We start from the raw sequence: 19101 nt of genomic DNA, 5'->3' as shown, positions 1-19101 counted from the left end.
TTTAAGGAAAGGTGATTGGCTTTGCATAGGGAAGATGGTGAGTCTATTAACATGCAGGCACCTCCTCGTTATTTGCCTGGAACTCGTCCTGAAAGGAGTTCCTTTTCCCCTGGTGTATGTACCAGGAGTAGGAAGGACTTCAGGGAAGAAGATTACTGTGCCAAACCTCAACTACCAACAAGGAAACCCTTGTGCCATTTTACGGCAGACTTACCATAAAGAAGTACGCTAGCTGTGAGCAAATTTGAACCCACCAGCAAACTGGCCTTTAAAAGTCAGATCATTTAATTCAAGGTCTTGTTAATATTAAAGATTTTACTTTGACTGTATAAGGAAATGGTTTCTAGGCAACAGAAATTAAGTAATTTGTTAGTAGTTATTTGGATTTATAGGCTTGAGGTAAATTTATTTTATATCCATTTTAGCCAATGTCTTAGATGTAAGTATAAAACCAAAGGAACATTAGCATGAATTTAAATTATATATGTACATTAACTATTATTACACATATGTACATTAACTATTATTACACTGTTTTTGTATCTTTATAGTATTTCTTCATTTGAGAAAATGATGGGTACAATAGCATATTTTTATATAAGTTGCACAAGATAAGGATATCTCAAGTGTGGAAGACCTGAGCTCTTCGAAGAAAACTTATGTAAACCGAAAGGAGTTATAGTTACTTTAGTGGCTTGCACTTACTGCCTTTTTATGTGTGTTCCTTGGTTTTTCCTTCTTTGTGCATTAGAGTTAATACCAATGCTAGACTACTTTCTTAGGCAAGTGTTCTAGTTATGAGCATTCTATTTTTTTTTTTAAGATTTATTTATTCATGAGAGACACACAGAGAGAGGTAGAGACACAGGCAGAGGGAAGAGCAGGCTCCCTGCGGGAAGCCTGATGTGGGACTCAATCCCAGGAACCTGGGATCACACTCTGAGCTAAAGGCAGACACTCAACTGCTGTGCCACCCAGGCATCCATGAGCATATTTTTTTAGGAGCATACTCTTCTGTGGTATTGAGAGACCAGAATAGAGGCTTCTCCCAGAGCTTGCATAATAAGAGCATCATACCTGGGAAAGCATTCATTTGGATCGTCTGGGCCTGTGTGAGATCTGTTCCCTGTGCAGGATCTATAGAGTATGGGATGCAAGGAAGCGAGAATGGCCAAGCCATGGGTTTACTTGTCCCTCCCATGAATTACCCTTCCACGGGCTCTTTGCATGGCTGGGACTTTATCTCAGAGTTCCTGTTGAGATGTCACCTCCACAGGGCAGCTTTTCCTGATTGTCCTACCTAAGTACATCCCCTTCTCTGATTGTTCTACACTCTTCCCTCCCTCCAACCCCCAGTCTAGTCCCAACACTGAAGCTGAAGTCCCTGGACTGTATCATCAAAGCTCCCTTTCCAGGTGATTTACTATCTGGTTCTGCCAATGGGAAGCCTTAGAAGCAAATTAGAAGAGGTGAGAGAAGAGAGATTAGGGCTGTTTCTTATCTCCTTCCTCTCCACTTTGGATTGTTGGCCTGGCTCTGGGTGCATCCCTCTAGAGCCAGAAGTCCTGCCAGGTGAGACCTGCTCCCTAGCCCCAGCTCCTACTGGATTCTGGTAATGTCATTTCTGCCCCTTGCCCTTTGATGACAGCTTTCTGCTATGACTAGTCCCTGGGCACCTCCCCATCCCTTGTTGCTTCTTTCAGTACTGTCCATACCTCTGTAATTCCACCTCTTTGTTAATGTTTCCTCATCTGAATCATCTGCATGGAATTCTCTTTTTTCTCAAGATCCCAAAGGAATCTCTCCAGTTAGTCACTATTTTAACTCTTTAGTTCTATTTTCATCTTAAACACAATTACCATACTTATTAGTTCATCAATTCTCTAGCTTTCTGTCTTTTCCCAGTAGAATGTAAGTTGCAAAAGCATAGTGCAGTACCAGGTAGCAAAAAGGTAGTTTGATAAATAATTTATTAAACAAATGGATAGATGGATGGATGGGTAGACACAGTGGGTAAGTTTTGAGAGTCTGAAATAACCACAGAGTCGGTGTGGGAAGATGAGAAATAGAAAATGACAAAACCTTGTTTGTATCTAGCTTTTGTCAGACCATATAATTAACTTCCTCTCATTCAGAAAACCTTCCAGTATTTATGTCCCTGCTGTGTCATGCTCCCTGCTAGCATTACAGAGCAACTTTAATATGCTTAGTGAATATGTGTAATATGCTTAGTGAATTCCAAAGAAAACAAAGGCAACGGTGTACTATAGAGCATATCTGCATACTAAAGATGCTGGTGTATTTTACATGATGATTTTCAGCTTGAGAAGCAAAACACATTAAAACTCATAACTAGTTGACTATAATCTGGGCCATGTCAGGGCCACACCTTGCCAGCTAAATGACATCTCGGGGCAGCCTACTGCTGTCTTATTAAATTTCTTCCAGCCTCATCACCAGCTTGTTTTTTAAACTGATTACTCCATTCTGAGGCTAGATGAGAACTCCAAGTTCACCTGCTCTGTCTTTATCTGAGTCAAGATAGAATTCTATGTGACTAAATCTTTAAACTAAGGTCCTTCAACTTTTTCATCTCCAAATTTGTTGTCACAACCAAAAACACCTGCTTTCTTATTTATTTTGTTGCCCTTCCTTCATAAAAATTTTATTTTCTGAGAATGCAAATTTTAGACCATATCAATACATTTGTTTAATATTCTCAGAATAATGAGATGTAAAAAAATAAATGAGATGGTTATTTTCCCTTCACATCTTGAGACATTCTCTGGCTTTATAATCATCATAAATTGTTTTCAAACATAATTTTTCATGGTCAAGTTTCAGTGTTTCTTTAATGTCACCCTAACACTTTCTTTTCATCACCTTAACATTTTTATTAGGCTAATTGTAGGTGAGTAATCTGAAGAGAAAATAAATAATTCTCAAAAATTTTTGCTGAGGGTCCAAAACAACTGCTAAGAAGGGAGTTTAGAGAAATACATATATGTGTAAAAGATGCAAGTGGGTTAAATAGTTACTTGAAGTATAAAAATGTCCTTTGAAACCATTCCCTCTGCTGGACTGTCATTTGGTCAGAGAAGAAAGGGTTGTAGCTTTGCCCTGAGGCAGCACCCAGTGTCACATAGCATCAGCACAACTGAATTCTCCAGGGGGGAGTAGAAGGACAACTGTCTCAGTGCTGCTTTCATTTGTTTGATGATGTGCAGATGCAGAGAACCCCAGAATGCTTTGTCCTTACCTCCCTGAAATGGCATCGGGCAGTAGAGACAATCTGTTATAAGGGGCATTTCCATGGGTGATAACGTGTTTTTGAATCCATAATTTCACTGTCTAGACACAGAATTCATAGAAGGGAAGGAAGGAAGTACATTGGAAGGAGGAGATGACAAACACCATCTTAATAGGTGAAACAACTGTGCGAGTATTGGCCCAAAACAATAGCATAGGATTGATAGTAATTATAGTATCAATTGTATTCATAGTAGTAGGTAGTAGTAATGATAGCAGCTAACATTTTTAATAGTATTTAATATGAGCCAGACACAATTCTGATTATTTTATATGTGCTGATTTGTGTTTTACATGTATTGGCAACAGCTTAATGAGGGTGGCGTTCCTATTACAGGGAGGAAACTGAGAAATAGTGAAATTAAATAACTTGCCCACAGTCACATAGCTAGCAAGTACTGGAACTATAATTCAAACCCAGGCAACCTACCCCTGGAGTCCAGTGTCTAAATGACTTCTACTCAAAATGTAGCCTGAGGAGTATGCCTGTCTGCAAGCTATTTGTTACCAGTCTGCTGTGAGATGTACAGAATTTGAGAGTAAGCGTTTAGACGCCCTCCCTCCTTTTAAAGGAATTTGACATTGCCTATTGAAACTAATAATCAAAAAAGAAGGATTTGTGCTTTGTAAATCTTTGTGGTTTAAAAATTTATTTATTAATCAATTTCTGTTGTATTTTATAAAAGTATCAATCTACAACACATAGGAGGGATGGACAGGCCTGGGCTGGGCTCTCACCATAGTTAGGGACACACTGCCCTAAATTTCTTACTCCTTTATGTTGCCTCAGAGAGAAAGAGGTAGAACACAGAACCAATCATCTCCCATCTTGGTGCCCAAAACACTTCCAATAGATGGAATAGCTTGAATATTTTTCACAGGGGGTTCTCTCCTAAATCCTCAGCTCCTAGAACAGTGTCTACTATGGAGGAGATACTTAATATTTAATAAATGGATGAATGTCTAAATGACTGAAAGTGAATGAATTAATAATGGCTTCCTTAGTACATGGATACATGTGTGCATGTTCCCCGCCCCCCCCAATCCAGGATCCATGGTTGTAGGTTTAAGATTGCTGATAATGCTTGAATTAAAATGTTACAGTTCTCACTCCTTGGTGCTGTATCTACATGAACGCAGGATTGAACATACCTCATGGCCTTATTGCCTGATTCCTCTGGTGCAATCCCTGTTTTCTTCTTTCTTTCTTTATTTTTTCAAAATGGCTTCCACCTGTTGCAAGGCAAAGCATGCTGATTCAAATTAAAGAAATCTCTTAGGAGGAGAGAAATGAGCATCTGGCATTCTGGACATGGAGCTTGGAAAAAGTCAGTTTGCGTGGATAGCCTTTCAGTACTTTAGACACCTATAGGAGTCTACAAAGTTTCCATGCCCAGACATGAGGAAACAGCCACTGGGTTTTGGGAGGATGTCATTTAATTCACTTCTTTTTTGTTTCTCCATCCAAAAAAAGGCGTTAGGAGACTAATCTCAAGGGTTTTGTCTTTTACCTGTCAAACTGCTGAATGGGCATCCAGCCGTGTGAACAGAGGGACGAGTGAAGTTTTCTCCCCCACCCCCAATGGACTATGCTATATCCTTGGTACATGGAGAGTGGCCTGTGGAAGAGAACACCAGACCTCTGAGTCAGGACCTGCATTTATGCTGTATCAGTGTGTGATCTCCATGCACATTCAGAGTTTGTGAAGCACTACTTTGTACCAGTGCAACCCAAAGCAAGGTCCGCAAGTTAGTGTCAGCATCACCCGAGCAGGTGAGAAATGCAAGCTCCTACAAGAATCCTTTGTTCTAAACAGCTCCTGCCCGCCCCCCACTCCAGTAATTTTGATAGAGATCAAAGTTTTAAGAGTATTGCAATATAGTGCACCACCACTATACCCAGCTGGAGGTTAGTAAATGGGATCTAACGCTGTGGGCTCTTAGCATTGCAGTGAACAAGAGTAGTCACCTTAAAAAAAAAAAAAAACAAAAACCTATCCAGCTTTGTTTCATATGAGCCCAGAAATTGTAAAAACAATATTTGCAGTGGCAGCAGAAGCTGCTTCCTAGTCTAGCACATTGCTGAATTTTACAGAATTCTTTCCAAACACAGGATGAGCCTGCATTTTCTGGCTCATGCAGGGATGAGAGGAAGAGGCAGCTTTCTTCATGCTTAGGCTCGAATTCCCACATCATTGAAGAAAAAAAGCATAAGCTGTGCAAGTAGCAACGGAGGCATTCTTGAAAGATTTTAAAGCACTTTTTCATTTGCGTCACTGCCCTGGTATTTGTCAGAATGCTTGTGAGATGTGAAGCAGCGAGAGCTGCCAGCTAACAACACAGCCGTCCCCCCCAGCCCGCTGCATGCCCACTCTGACCTGTGTGCATACGCCAGTGGTTCTCAGCAGCGGTACCCATCAGAACCACCCAGGGGCTTTCTGAAAACAGCAGCTGCCCGGATCCCATCCCAGAGGTTCAATGCAGTTGATCAGGAATGCGACCTGGGCATCAGTGTTTTGTAAGATGCTCCGGCGATCCCAGCATGCGTCCAGAATTAGTGCCACTGGTCTGGATCTTTCTACTCCATCGAATCAGTCATTGCCCTGAGAGGAAGTGTATGAAAAGTACAGTTGAGACTTTATGTAATTCAGTCAGGCTTATGGCACACAGGTATTTTTGATACTTTGAACCAACTTTGATACATAAGCCTTGGAATTAGATACCAATGGATTTACATCACAGCCATTTCAGTGGTAACTTGGTGGCCAAGACCAAACTGTTAATTTTCTGTACCCATTTTTCCTCCCCTGTAAAACAAGAGTAATAAAATAGGTGTCCCAGGAACACAGGAATTATTCCTAATGATTAGATGGAGTAATGTTTGTAAAATGCATCTTCTTCCCTCCCCTGTCACGCGTGTGTGGATTTGAGCATTGACTGCTAGGGCACGTGTCACCCGCTTGCCCCTTCACTCTTGCCTTTACAGACTTTGGACTTCTGCTGATGCTTCATGCCTGCCAGCAGCCTTGATGTCAGAACCCCTGCATTTCCTCTTGTGACTAATTTGTGTTGACCTGCTCCTGTCCTTTGGGCTCCAGCCCCCACCTAGTAACCTCTGTTTCCCTGCCTCCCCCCACCCTAGTGTGACAACAAGTGGTGATACTATTTGACCTCTTTCTCTTTTCCCTGGGGTCTGTCAGCAGCAGCAGTAGCGTGCAGTGTGTATGATCATTAAGGTGAGGGTCTCCATTTCCTAGGGCGACAACCATAACAAATGACCACAACTTGGTGGCTTTAAACAACAGAAACATATTTGGTCACAGTTCTGGAAGCCAGGGGCCACATTTCCTCTGGAGGGTCTAGAGGAGGACCCTCCCTTGCCTCTTGCAGCTTCTGGTGGTCCTGGCATTTCTTGGCTCCTGGCAGCATAACTCTGATCTCTGCCTGTACCTTGCTATGATCTTCTTCCCTGTGTCTCTATATGGCCTTTTCTGGATCTTAGAAGTCCCACCGGATTTCGGCCCACCCTAATCCAGCCTGATCCCACCTCCGTCTTTACTGTAATTACATCTGCAAAGAGCCTATTTTCAAGTAACATCACAGTCTGAGGTTGTGTATAGAATTGGGGGGAGGGACACTGTTCAACCCACTATAGCTGATCATTGGAAGCAAATTATACAGAATGCAGTGTATTTAATTTGCTGCATTTTCCTTGAAAACCTGATAGGAAGCAGTGTAGAGGTACTGCTATTCAGGCAAGGGAGCAGGATGGTCCAGATTCTGGTGTCAATAAGGTTCCAAAAGAAAGTTGGTGGTCGTCCGAGTGATTGCTGGAGCTCCAAGTGAGTCTCACCAAAGGATGGTAGACACAGCTGCCTATAGTATAATGATTCGCTAGAGAGAATTCTGCTGATGCCCAAAGCCAGGGTACTGCCAGTAACCTCTTGCTAGTTTCCCAAGGAAGTGTAGCCAGAAGTAAGAGCATAGTTTCTTCATCATATTGAATTATGTTAATATGAAGAATGTTGCTTCTGAGTAGTATTTGCATCCCGGTTGCCATCCACTCTCTGGTACAGAAAAGCTTCAGCTTTTATTAGTGTAAATAGATTAGTCCCATTTAAGGTCTGCTGGAAGTCATCATGAAAATCATTAAGTTGAAAAGAGAGCTGATCAATTGATTTTCCCCCCTGTACACTCTGAGGGGTGGTGCTAATGGTCCCACTGTGCTAAAATAAGCCTTAGACGCAAACTGCCTTCGGGTCTGATCTGATTTGTCAGTGTCTGTCTAGACTGAAAGAAATAACTAATTTACCGCAGTTTGTAGTTTTGATTTTCTTCAGATTTTACTCTTAACAGTTTATTCACTAGCAATATTATTTGGTCCCTTTATGACAAGTGGGGGCCTCAAATAACCAAGCACTGGTTAGTAGCCACTTCAGGCTTTAGGCAGGAAGATGGAGTAAAAGATGCCTTTATTCTTGTCTTTGGTTGTTTATGTTGTCTCTGTGGCTTTCAACATTCACCTGTTCACTTCGGAGAGAGAGCTGAGCAAATTAAAGCTTTCATTACTAATGGGGACTTAAGTGATCTTACAATATTCATTTGTATCTTCAGATTGTCTTTGTGTTATTTTTGTAGTATCAATTCTATTACTAGTTTAATATATGCTATTTCTGTGGAATTTTTGTTGTGATGCTTCTTAGTCATTTGGGAAAATAACTCATGTAAATTTTATCATGGCATGTGGGAAAAGCATCTAAAATGTGGATCTAGTCTCCTTGTCAGCTCAGTGACCTTGAACAAGCCAAGCCACTTCTCTTCCCTGGCACCCCTCCCTTCCCTCATCTATAAAATGGGAGTGATGCTCAAGCCGCCTCATAATACTAAGGTGGGAAGTCCACATGGGCTCATGTATTCGGCAGGGCTCTGGGAACTGCTTTACATATTGAGTTGTTGCTTCATAACTTAACCATTATTGGTCTACACACATACTGATCATTGCATTCAGAAAAGTCTGTCAGCATGAAAGGGAATGATGTTAAGAAAAAACCTATAGGAATGAAAAATGTTTCCTGTGAGAAGAAAAGCCTCACAAGTTTTTATCAACAGCGTGTTTTATACATGGTTAGACAACCAATTATAAGAACCTGGCAATAGTTTTTCCAGTTTACCATGAATATTTTAAATTCCTAAAAAGGTGGGGGAAAAAAAAAAAACCAAACCACATACTCAACCATCCAGATTCTACAGTTAACACTTTATGCCGCATTTATTTCATAGCATAACAAAACCTGGTCATTTTAATTCTTCACCCATCCCAGAAGTGAATTCCCAGTCATTCCTAAGTACTTTACCATGGTGTCATTCACAGGTTTTTAATACCTTAGAAAAATCTGAACATAGAAGTAAATTAAGTGGGAAAGTCATTTCTCTGTTCAAATTCTAACAGTTCTCCATACCTAAAGGCTTCCTTGCAATAGTGTCATGGAATAGGAAATGGACCAGCCGATGCTTGTGATTAATCTATAAGTATTGCTTTTATTGATATGCTACCACAAGGCAATTTGTCCTCATAACTATTGATGGAAAAGAGTGAAGTGAGCAAACAAGAGGTGATTCTTATATGCAGACAACAGGTATGTCATATGGTCAACTTGAATTTTTACAAATATCTTTATTGCCTTATCTGTGAATGAGATGGCTATCTTAGAAAGCTCCTCCTTCACTAGACCTCTATGAATAGCTTTCTGCAAAGCAAGGAGAGAGGGGAAAATAGAGAGAACAGGCACACACACATGTCGTGGCCAGAGGGGCTGAAAATGAAGATTTTTATTTGTATGTGTGTAGAAAATCTTTGCAACCAGCCCTATGCTTGGCATAAGAATTATTAATGATTTCAAAGTTTGTTTTTTCAAGTCAGTTATAGTTACAAATGTTTTTCTTCAACAATCCATCATCCCTCATAGTGTGTTTGGAACAGCTTTTAATTTAGATGCAACTTTTCAAGAATATCGTGTATCTGGGTTATGAGGTCAGTGTGAAAAAAAAAAAAACAAGCTGGAAGGCTTTATCTGTGCCGTTGGAGAAGTCACAAGAGACTGCTGAATGAGAAAGTAATTATAGTTAGTGACACTTATTTACCAGCTTTGCTTGGTACTAAGAAACTTCTCTGAGCACGAGGCCATTTTAGAGTGACATCAATATAGGGATAAGCCCTGGGTTTTAAACGGTAACTCTGAATGTATTTTCGAAGTCAGGCTAGGCCCACGGAATGGCCTCTCAGATGTCACTTGGATTGCTCTACGAAACAAGGTGCATTTGGGGTATTTGCGACATTGATGGGCTGCTGTCTGCCTTGATCCTGCCTCAGCCCCCTCCTGGTGGATGAGCCCAAGGGAAGGCAATGGCTTATGACAGGTCTGCTGACAGGGACCAAACTACATTAACACTCTGTCGCTCAGATCCGCGGAGAGCTGCCTTTGCCCAATGTATGTTTGACTTTACTTGCTAACAAAGGCATCTTCAGATTTATTTCTTTTCCTTAAATGCTAGAGGAGAGGAAGAACATCCCATCAAAAGATACCAAGAGAGAAAAGGCTGGCGCAACAGCCCAAGCAGATGAGAGTTATCATTCCTGGGAGCAGTGGGATTGCTGATCTGGCCAGATTGCTGGTAGGAGCCAGACGAGTGTAAATGGGGAACGGCTGCTCTTGGGGAATTGGTGAGGTTCTCACCGTAAGTAATTTTTGCCCTGCCTGATGTTGCAGCTCCGACTTGAAGATGTTCTAGGGAGAAAATGAGGAGGAAGAAAGCAGAGTTATCTTAGTCTGAAGGCTAATTGGCCCTTCAAGAGTAACTGTTCAAATAAAGCCGTTCTTCTTGCTTTGGCTTTTCAAGGATCCTGTCCTACCCATAAACTTGCAGGTATTTATATGTTCCTTTGGACACTGTAAGATGGGCTGGCAAAAAAAAATCTGACACATGGACCATGACGAGTGATAGAGCACATGCAGTTGAGTAATTTCTACTGTTGAAATTCCAGATAACATTAAGTGATAAATCTTGGTTAAACATCTGCCTGATGCCACTGCTAGAAAAGGCAGCGTGGGGATCCCATTTCACAGGAGCTTCTAGCTTAGTTAGGGAACCCAAATTGCTCCTGCCTCCTGACCTGGCAGCAGTGGAGGAGAGCTGGTAACTAGTGCTGAACGCAGTGCTCCAGAGGGTTTGCAGTCTGGGCGTTGATAACACTGAGAGCCAGAGAATTTGAGAGACTGTAGACAAGCTGTAGAGCCTGAACAGGGCACCACAGGCCATGTAGAAATGGAGGCAGCAGAGGAGAAAGTAACCCAAACCAAGAATGTAGGCATAAGGGAGCCCCAAATGGCACATCCGTGAGATGGTGAAGCGAGACCGCTTGAGCGAACGGATGAATGGGGAGTGAGAAATCAGGGCAACAGGGGGCATAAAACTCGTAAGGAGGCCTTCAACTCTGAGCAGGAGAGTTTACTTTTAGAGTAGGAAGAGGTACAGTCCTGAAAGGTTCTAGTGAAGGGGCTCGTTGGCTCTTGTCAGATTGGATCTTGCCTGACAGATGGATGAGCTTATAAGGGAGAGTAGGTTTCAGCAGTTCTCAGATGGGCTCAGAGAGGCCATCCGAGGTGGGGATCCTGGAGCCCAGCTCAGAAGGGAAGACAGAGAGTTTCCTGTGAGTGTTGCTCTCCAGACCAAAGCTTCGGGTAGTGACCTCCTGGCTACCCCCACATTTTGCTCAGCTCAGCATTTGAAGCCATTCTTTTTGATTGCTCGTCATAATTGGCCAAGCGGGCTGACTTTCTGGGACAAGCATTGTACTTAGGATTTTCTTGGAGCCCTCATAGACTGTGACTGGATGGGGTTCTTCATTGCCTCTGTCCACAGGAGCAGCCTTTGGTTGCAGCGTGTTCCTATGTGTTTAAAAATTAAGCTGTATATTTTTCGTTTATTAGCTTTTTAGACACACAGGAGCTCTGTCAGTTAAAGTCCCACTTTTGGGGAAAAGGCAACATGCAGCTAGCTCATTAACAGGTTATCTGTTTCATGATGTCCTTTTTGGATTGTGCACATTGGAAATAGTCTTTTGAGAAGGAAAAAAAAATCCATCTAGGCTTCTGGTTTCCCTTTCTTTTTCTTCCTCATTTTTATCTGCATCTCTTCCCTCCATAGTTACAGCTATTCCCATGATGGATGGTCCTATCTTTGGAGCCCAGGATACCCTGAGTATATTCACTTGCAAATCGCTACAAAGTCAAATTCAGACACTGCACTTAAATGAAAGGCTTTCTGTACCTCTCTTCGTTGGACACGTCCGACTTCTCCTTGCCCCATTTCAGCCACAGGAGCTTAATTGCTTCTCCCTTTTTATTCTCCAAAGCATGTTTTAATTTGTTCTCCCCGTGGTCACTCCAAGGTCAAGGCTGCCTATCAGGTGCTCACAGAAGTGCTCCGGTGACCTTGCATGCTGTGTTTGCCCATGGCTCTCAAGGCTTTTACCCAAATGAACAGCCTGCTTGTATAGAGAGGGCTGACCTGTCCATTCATTTCTTGCCTCTCAGAATCAAGAAGTATCCTTTTCTTCCATCCTCTCGAGAGTTTTGCTTTCTAGCCAAAAGGAATCTCTGACACATAGTAGGTGTTCATTTGGTGAATGAACAAAATGGAAATCACCAAAAACTAACGTTAAAAGGTGGCCTCTGGCTTACACTGGTAGGGACACACTGTAGAAGCAAGCATGTGTTGTTTGCCAAGGAAGGTAGTGTTAAATACTTGTGTTTTTTTTTTTTAATAAGCTTTTCATTTCAAAAGGTTTGAGGTTTACAGAAAGTTGCAGAGCTAGTACAAAGAGTTGTCCTACACTCTATACCTTGTTTCCTCTGTTTTAGCATCTTCTAATAGCCTAAGTGCATTTGTTACATTTAAGCGACCAATATTGATACATTCATATTAATGTCCATAATTACTCAGATTGCCTTGGTTTTTACCTGAATTCTTTCTTCTGTTCCAGGATCCCGTCCAGGACACCACATTACGTTTAGCCATCTTAACTTCTTAGGTTCCTCTTGGTTGTAGCAATTTCCCAAACTTAGCTTTTTTCTAATGGCCTTGACAGTGGGTAAGTGTGTTGTAAAAAGTCCAGCAATGCGGGGTTGTCTGAAGGTTTTTCTATGATTTGACGAGATGGTATGTTTGGGGAGGAAGACCACAGAGCACCTGGCTGAGGCAGTGGTTGTCAGGTTTATCCACTAGAAAGTTACTTTTTCTACCTCCTTTCCATAGTTTATTCTGGAGGGAAGTCACTGTGCAGCCCACACACTCAGGGTGGAGGGAGTTATGCTCCACTTCCTTGAGGGTAGAGTACTTGCATAAATTATTTGGAATACTTCTGCATTTATCTCTTCTCTCTTATTTTTATATTTATTTGATCACTTATTTGTGTCAGTATGGACTCATGGATTTTTGTTGGAGACAGCGGGTTTATCATGCAATACTACTTTATTTTTCTTGCTCAGATTATTCCAGCTTTGGCCGTTGAAAGTTCTTTCAGTTGGCACCTGTGTCCCTGTCTTTGTCTTTTTTTTTTTTTTTTTTTTTTGGCATTCCTTGTTTTCTGACACTACAAGGTACTCCAAGGTCCATCTGTATATTTTCTACCTCAGTCCTAGAAGCAGCAATTTTCCCAAGGAGCCTCAGTTCCTGTTAGTGGAGAATAGTATTGGCAATCAAAATCTGGGGACTTGGTATGATTGTTGCTACTTGAGCGTCATTACTTCTAGGTCCTCTAAATTGGTAGAAAAAAGAAATATATGCATTTATACTAACCCTTGTATGTACTCCTACCCATCCATATTTCTACGGATTTATTTATTTACTTTAAAGAGAGGGGGAGTGGGGAAGGGCAGTGGGAGAGGGAGAAAGAATCTCAAGCTGACTTCCCTCTGAGCGCAGAGCAGGGCTTGATCCCACAACTCAGAGTTCACAACCTAAGCCAAAACCAAGAGTTGGACGCTTAGCCTACTGAGCCACCCAGGCGCCCCTATGTGTATTTACATATTAAGCTAAAAATTTCATACTAATATCTCCCAACTCTAATGAGTTACTATATGGGTCATTCTAACTTCCTCTTCTTCCTTTATTTATTTGTAACCTCCTTCTCCAAAAGTGAAAAACCTGGCTCCCACTATCCACTATTTGCTTGGCTGTTTAGCCCTGCAACTGTGTATATAGCAGTATCAGAATTATTAATGCCTGCCCATGTGGGAAGCCACTTTATCAACTAGTGCATAGTTCTTCTGTACAATTTCTTTGGTCTTTAATTCTGTGTACTAATTTCTAAATTGCTTGGGCCAGCACCTTTTTCTCCTACTCCTTTCAAAATTGTTTTATGTACTTGTAATACAGTTAGATGGTTTCATCACATGCTGTGCTCCATCCTGGGATCTCTTAACCTTCTAAATGATTTTTTTTTAATTTGCATATGTTAAGATTGATTCTCCGTGCCTTAAAGTTTTATGGGTTTCGACAACTATATAATGTCATATATCTGCCATTATAGCATCATACAAAATGGCTTTTACCACCCCTCTCCCTTCCCCAAAAAATCTCTGTACTTCGTCTTTTCAACCCATCTCACCTTTCCCCACATCTCTGGCAGTCACTAATCTTTTTATGGTCACTACAGTTTTGCCTTTTCCAGAATTCATATAATTGGAATCATGCAGTAGTTAGCTTTTCTCAGACTGGATTCTTTAGTCAGCAATGTGCATAGAATTCATTCATGGCTTTTCATGGTTTGACAGCTTTTTTTTTTTTTTTTTTTTTTTTCTGAACAGTATTCCATGGTACGGATTATAGGTGTGGCATGTGGAATGAATATACTAGTTTATTTATCCATTCACATCTTGGTTGCTTCCATTTAGGATGGTGATGAAACTGCTGTAGACATCCACCTGTAGGTTTTGGTGTGAGCATAAGTTTTCAAATTAGTTGGATATTGTTTTTAGTTGTTTCTAGAAGTTGTGAGGATGAATGGGGTGATGACAGTGGTGAGGACAGACTTATAAATAAACAAATACATCAGGGTAATAAGTGCTGTATTGGAAGTGTGAGCATGATAAGTAACCTTGAATATAAGAAAAAGGCAAAAGTAGACATACTTAAATTTACTCTTAAGTACTATTTTAAAACTTACTCTTAGGTTCTATTTTTTAAAGAATACTTAACATTCCTTTCCAGGAAAAACACTCCCTCCAACCCCTCACCCCCACCCTACCCCACCCAATAAAACCAGCTTTCTGAAGCCCTGCTGCTACAGCCACAGTAAAGACCTTGAGTCCAGTGGTACAAACATTTTCTGTCTGCTAAGAGAGTCCTAGGAATTCACTGGTGACAGACACCCTCAGAACTTATCATTTGTCATCTTCCAGCTCAAATAATAGGAAAGAATCCATGTAAAGGTGAAAAAACAGCTCTTGCCTATTAGAAGGGGAAAAAAAAGACTAGAGATTTTTCGCTCCCTAGAAAATTGGAATTCATAGGCCAAAAGAAGAAATAAAATTGTTTTACCAAGTCATTCAGTGCTAACAATGAGTAAATTTATTCTGGGATTTGGGGTTCCTCCTCCAGGAATTTCTTATAGAAGGAGCTAAACCCAAAGGAACTAGCCACATGGGAATGAATCCTTGCTTTATCAAGGACTAAGCTTGTATCTTTCAAGAAGAGCTTTTGTGTTAAACATTCAGGAAGAGATGCCAGGGGTCTGTTAAGGGACCTCTTGTTTTCTGCTTTGCACCCTTTGAATGTTGGATGGCAGGATCACTTGGGCCAATTGGAGCCTGATTTGTATTCACCAGTCAGTGGTGAAGTAGACAGATTGAGAAGAAAAATGTCTTTACAGCCTGGGAGGTGGAATGGACAAGAGGTGGTCCATGTACATCCTTGAATGTACAGGATGACCTGATATTAGTAAAATATGGCATGAGCTCAGAGGCTTGATCTGGTTAGCAAAGTCCTCTTTGTTTTCAGAGGAATTAAAAGAGAGGGAAGGAGTATAGATAGAGGGACCAAATTTTAAGTGCAGAGAGGACTTTCTCCAACACCCAGCATGACAAGAAATTTGTAAGCTGCCAGTGATCAGAAACTTTTTGATGTACGGAACATAAATAAGAGAAAATTAAAGATTTTTCTTTAAGTGAAAAACAAAAGAATTCAGAGCTAAGTTGTAATTTAAAATGTTACAGTTTAGTTGGTGAGTATTTTTAATTAATCCCTGGGTAACTATATTTTTAAAAAATCTTGCTGTAGTTCATATAGTTGTCTAAAATGCATTAGTTAAATATTTATGTGACTAGTTATATATTTATAATGTCTGCTTTTTTATGGAGTAGTTTTACAGAGAAAATCATAAGTGAGTGGATCGAAAGCTATTTCTACTTTTTCCCAACTAACTATATCTAGGGAAAACCAAGCTAATTGGCTCATGAAACTACTGACCAGATTGACCTCCTGAGTACTAACCCAACTGCAGGCCTTGTACCTGGCTAGAAATAATCAATTGTTGTGTAGAGCTAGCTTAGCAAATGCAAATGCTTCAAGTAATGGCACACATTTTAGGTTTATTTTAGTTCTATCTCCTTACTCCTTTTGGGTCCTGAACATACAGGCACATGCTGCTTTACTTATATAATAGACATAAAACTTCCCAGACAAGGAATGTTGTAACCAGACTTCTCATACATGAGACAAATATTCTGTGTACGTCCTCACTCTGCTTAGAAAAAGAGTGTGCGTAGTATAGTAGACATTTTCCCCAGCAAATGTTGGTATTTTCTATCACAGAAAGACTAGGCTCCCAAAGAGCTCTAGAAATTCTAGAGCTAAAATTTTAATCCAGCTCTGTGACTGAAGTCAAGCTTAGCGAGTTAAGTGTCTTGTCTAACATGACGTATCTGATGAATGACACCTCCAGTAGTATAATCCGGGCCCCTCTTATGCTGACCTGGTTCTCTCTGTGTTCTACCTGCCATATTGTTTAAAACCTGCTCCTCTCTTGTGATGAGCGACTTATTTACATTGGATTTCAGCAGCACTGCCGCTTGTACTAGAAGGAAACTATTTTGTTCTGCTGAACTTCCAGAAAAGTAACATCTTGCCCCCCTTCCTGTTGAGGGAGACTTTGCTTTTACATTTTGCTCCTTTCTTTACAGGCAGAGCACGTTTCACTCCAAAACCAAATAACAAGCATCTCTCTCCTAATTTATGGTTTTCAAAATTTTAGAATGTTTTTTCCCGTGCTGTCCAGAATACTGTCTGAAAAGTCACAGTGATTTAAATAATTGATGGCTACTTTATGAAATTGTCAGCCTAGATCCATCCTCCTCCCTCCCCCAACCATAAGTCCTTGAGCAGCTAATCCATTTATGTTGCATCCTTTTTTTTTCTCTCTCTTCCTGGTTTCATTTAGATAATTATATTATTCACCCTGGAATATAATTGCCGTTATACTGTGGGGGAAGGGGGGCGGAGTAGGGTAGGCTGCCTGCTGTTGGCATCTGCAGGTTGTAAAATGTCTGCTATGCTCTAACCTCTAATTTCTTTGCCATCCCACCTTTTAAAGATTTAATTATACCTGTGTAAAAGCATAATTTGAAATATGACTTCTGATTCTTTTGGAAGATAAAAGAGAGATTAATCCATTGTTAAACATGAACAAGCATGGTACAATGGAAGAGACTTTGAGCTGGAATTTAGGCATCTCTATGCAGCTGAATAAACAAGTTCTGAATGCCTCCTGTGTACCAGGCACTGGACTGAGCATTAAGCGCAAAATTTAAAAGAAAAAAAAAGTGGCCTCCAGCATCACATATCTTGGTGATCTGCCTACCCACTTGTGACACAGCTTTGGACAGGGCACTTGCCTCTCCAGGCCTGCGCTTCTCATCTCCAAACAGAGGATCCTGGTCCTCTTCAGGAGGTCCTTCCAGCTGTCATAGTCCCTAATGTTCTGAAAGAAGACCATCAAGTGTCAGCCCCCTTCCCTGTTTGTCCGATCTAATTCGAAGTGTGGGAGGGTGGTCAAAAGTATAAATTTCCTGTGACAGAAGTCAGGTTGTCACCTCTGAAATCAGAGATGGTCCAGCCTGAAAGTTCTTAAACAAAGGATTACATTTTTTTTTAATATATTTCTACTGGGAAGTCCAGCTTGCCTGTAGCCGGGTGTGTTTGGGAGCAGAAGGTGGCAATCTCTAAGCAACTGCAAGTTGTTATCAAAGGAGCAATAACTTTTCCTCTCCAATTACTGCCTGACATCCCTTTTCCATCTCCTGAAGCCATTTTTCTAGTGAGAATTTGGATTCTAATGTGTGTTTTTTGCAAGGCTGAATTGTGACATCCGTTGGTTGGAAGGAAGGTCACAAAATGGTTCTTGTATTTCTTTAAATATTGTTATTTTTCTTTTGAGGGGTACCTAGTTTGGAGATAGTGAAACTTGCCAACCCAGGAACTTAGAAAACGTAAAGATATGATATATAAACGTAATGATAGATCAGGCTTTGTAGCTCTGAGCGGAAATGGTATTCGTCTCTGTCCAATCCTTACACTGTCAGATAAAGCAAACCCAAAATGACAGCATATAGCCTGTTACAAATGGAACACAAATAACACATAATAAAATAGAGATTTAAAGTGGGTTTTACAACATGTTTATTTCAGGGAGCAAATCATAACCCATTTGCCTTATTGGAGAAACAATTTTCCTGTTACACAGGGAAAATGGAGTATTTAAAAAGGAAATGAATATGACAACCAAATGGACTTGGTTGAAATTGGCAAATTTGTTTCTTATTTACTTGTTTTTGCACTGGGGAGAGTGATACCCAGCCTCGCCCTACTTTCGCCAGTTAATGGTTCTTTTAACAAAGCAGAAAAAACCCTCTAGCCATCTGAGGTAAAGCAGTTTGTGCATGTCCCATCCTCTGTAGAGGTGTAAATGGATGCTAGAAATCTCTCCCCTTCATATACAATCTTAATGCTGTCCCTAATTTTCAGTCTCCCTCTTTTTTTCCCCCTCTTCATCTTTGTGAAAATCTTTGCAAGCAATCCTCTCCTCTCTGGTCCAGTAATAAAATATTGTCAGTCTAGATAGGCCCTCCTCTTTTGTACCATTTTATTTATCTTCATTTTATTTATCTATACTGTGTTCCTTAGACCAGTGCTTCTAAAATTTTAAAATTCACGTTAATCACCAGAGAGGGTCCTTTTAAAATGCATATTCTGATTCGGTCAGTCTGGTGATGTCTTGAGTTTCTACCTTTTAAACCAGACCTCAACTAATGCTGAAGCTGCTGGTCTGTGAGCCATACTTGGACTAGAAGGCTGTACACCATGGACCAAGAGGCTTTTTTCTGTAAAGGGCCAGAGAGCAAATATTTCCATGAGGCTATGCGAGCCATATGGTCTCTGTTTGAACAGTTGGGCCATTGTACTATAAAAACAACCATGGACAATGTGTCAATGAACGAGCATGGCAGTGTTCCAATTAAACTTTACTTACCAAAAAAAACATGCAGCAGCTGGATGTGGCTTGCAGGCCATAGTTTGCCAAGACCTGCTTTAGGCAGTGTCTTTGAAATGCTACATGTATTTTTTTAAACTTAAAAAAAAGTTTAGGGTTTTCATCCAAATGTTTACAAGAGATTGTTCTACAGTGTTAGGCACATATATGAATTGGGTAGAAGTTAAAATTGCTCTACCAAGATA

At 40.7% G+C, this 19101-nt stretch overlaps 1 protein-coding gene across 3 annotated transcripts in view; it reads left to right on the top strand.

The window, feature by feature from the left end:
* Positions 1 to 19101, top strand: part of EXOC4 (exocyst complex component 4) — a 744112-nt gene that overhangs the window by 526915 nt on the left and 198096 nt on the right. The window lies entirely within an intron of this gene.

This window comes from Canis lupus, chromosome 14 (genome assembly GCF_011100685.1).
Source record: "Canis lupus familiaris isolate Mischka breed German Shepherd chromosome 14, alternate assembly UU_Cfam_GSD_1.0, whole genome shotgun sequence".
Classification (NCBI taxonomy): domain Eukaryota; kingdom Metazoa; phylum Chordata; class Mammalia; order Carnivora; family Canidae; genus Canis; species Canis lupus.
This window is presented reverse-complemented; position numbering and strand designations above follow the sequence as displayed.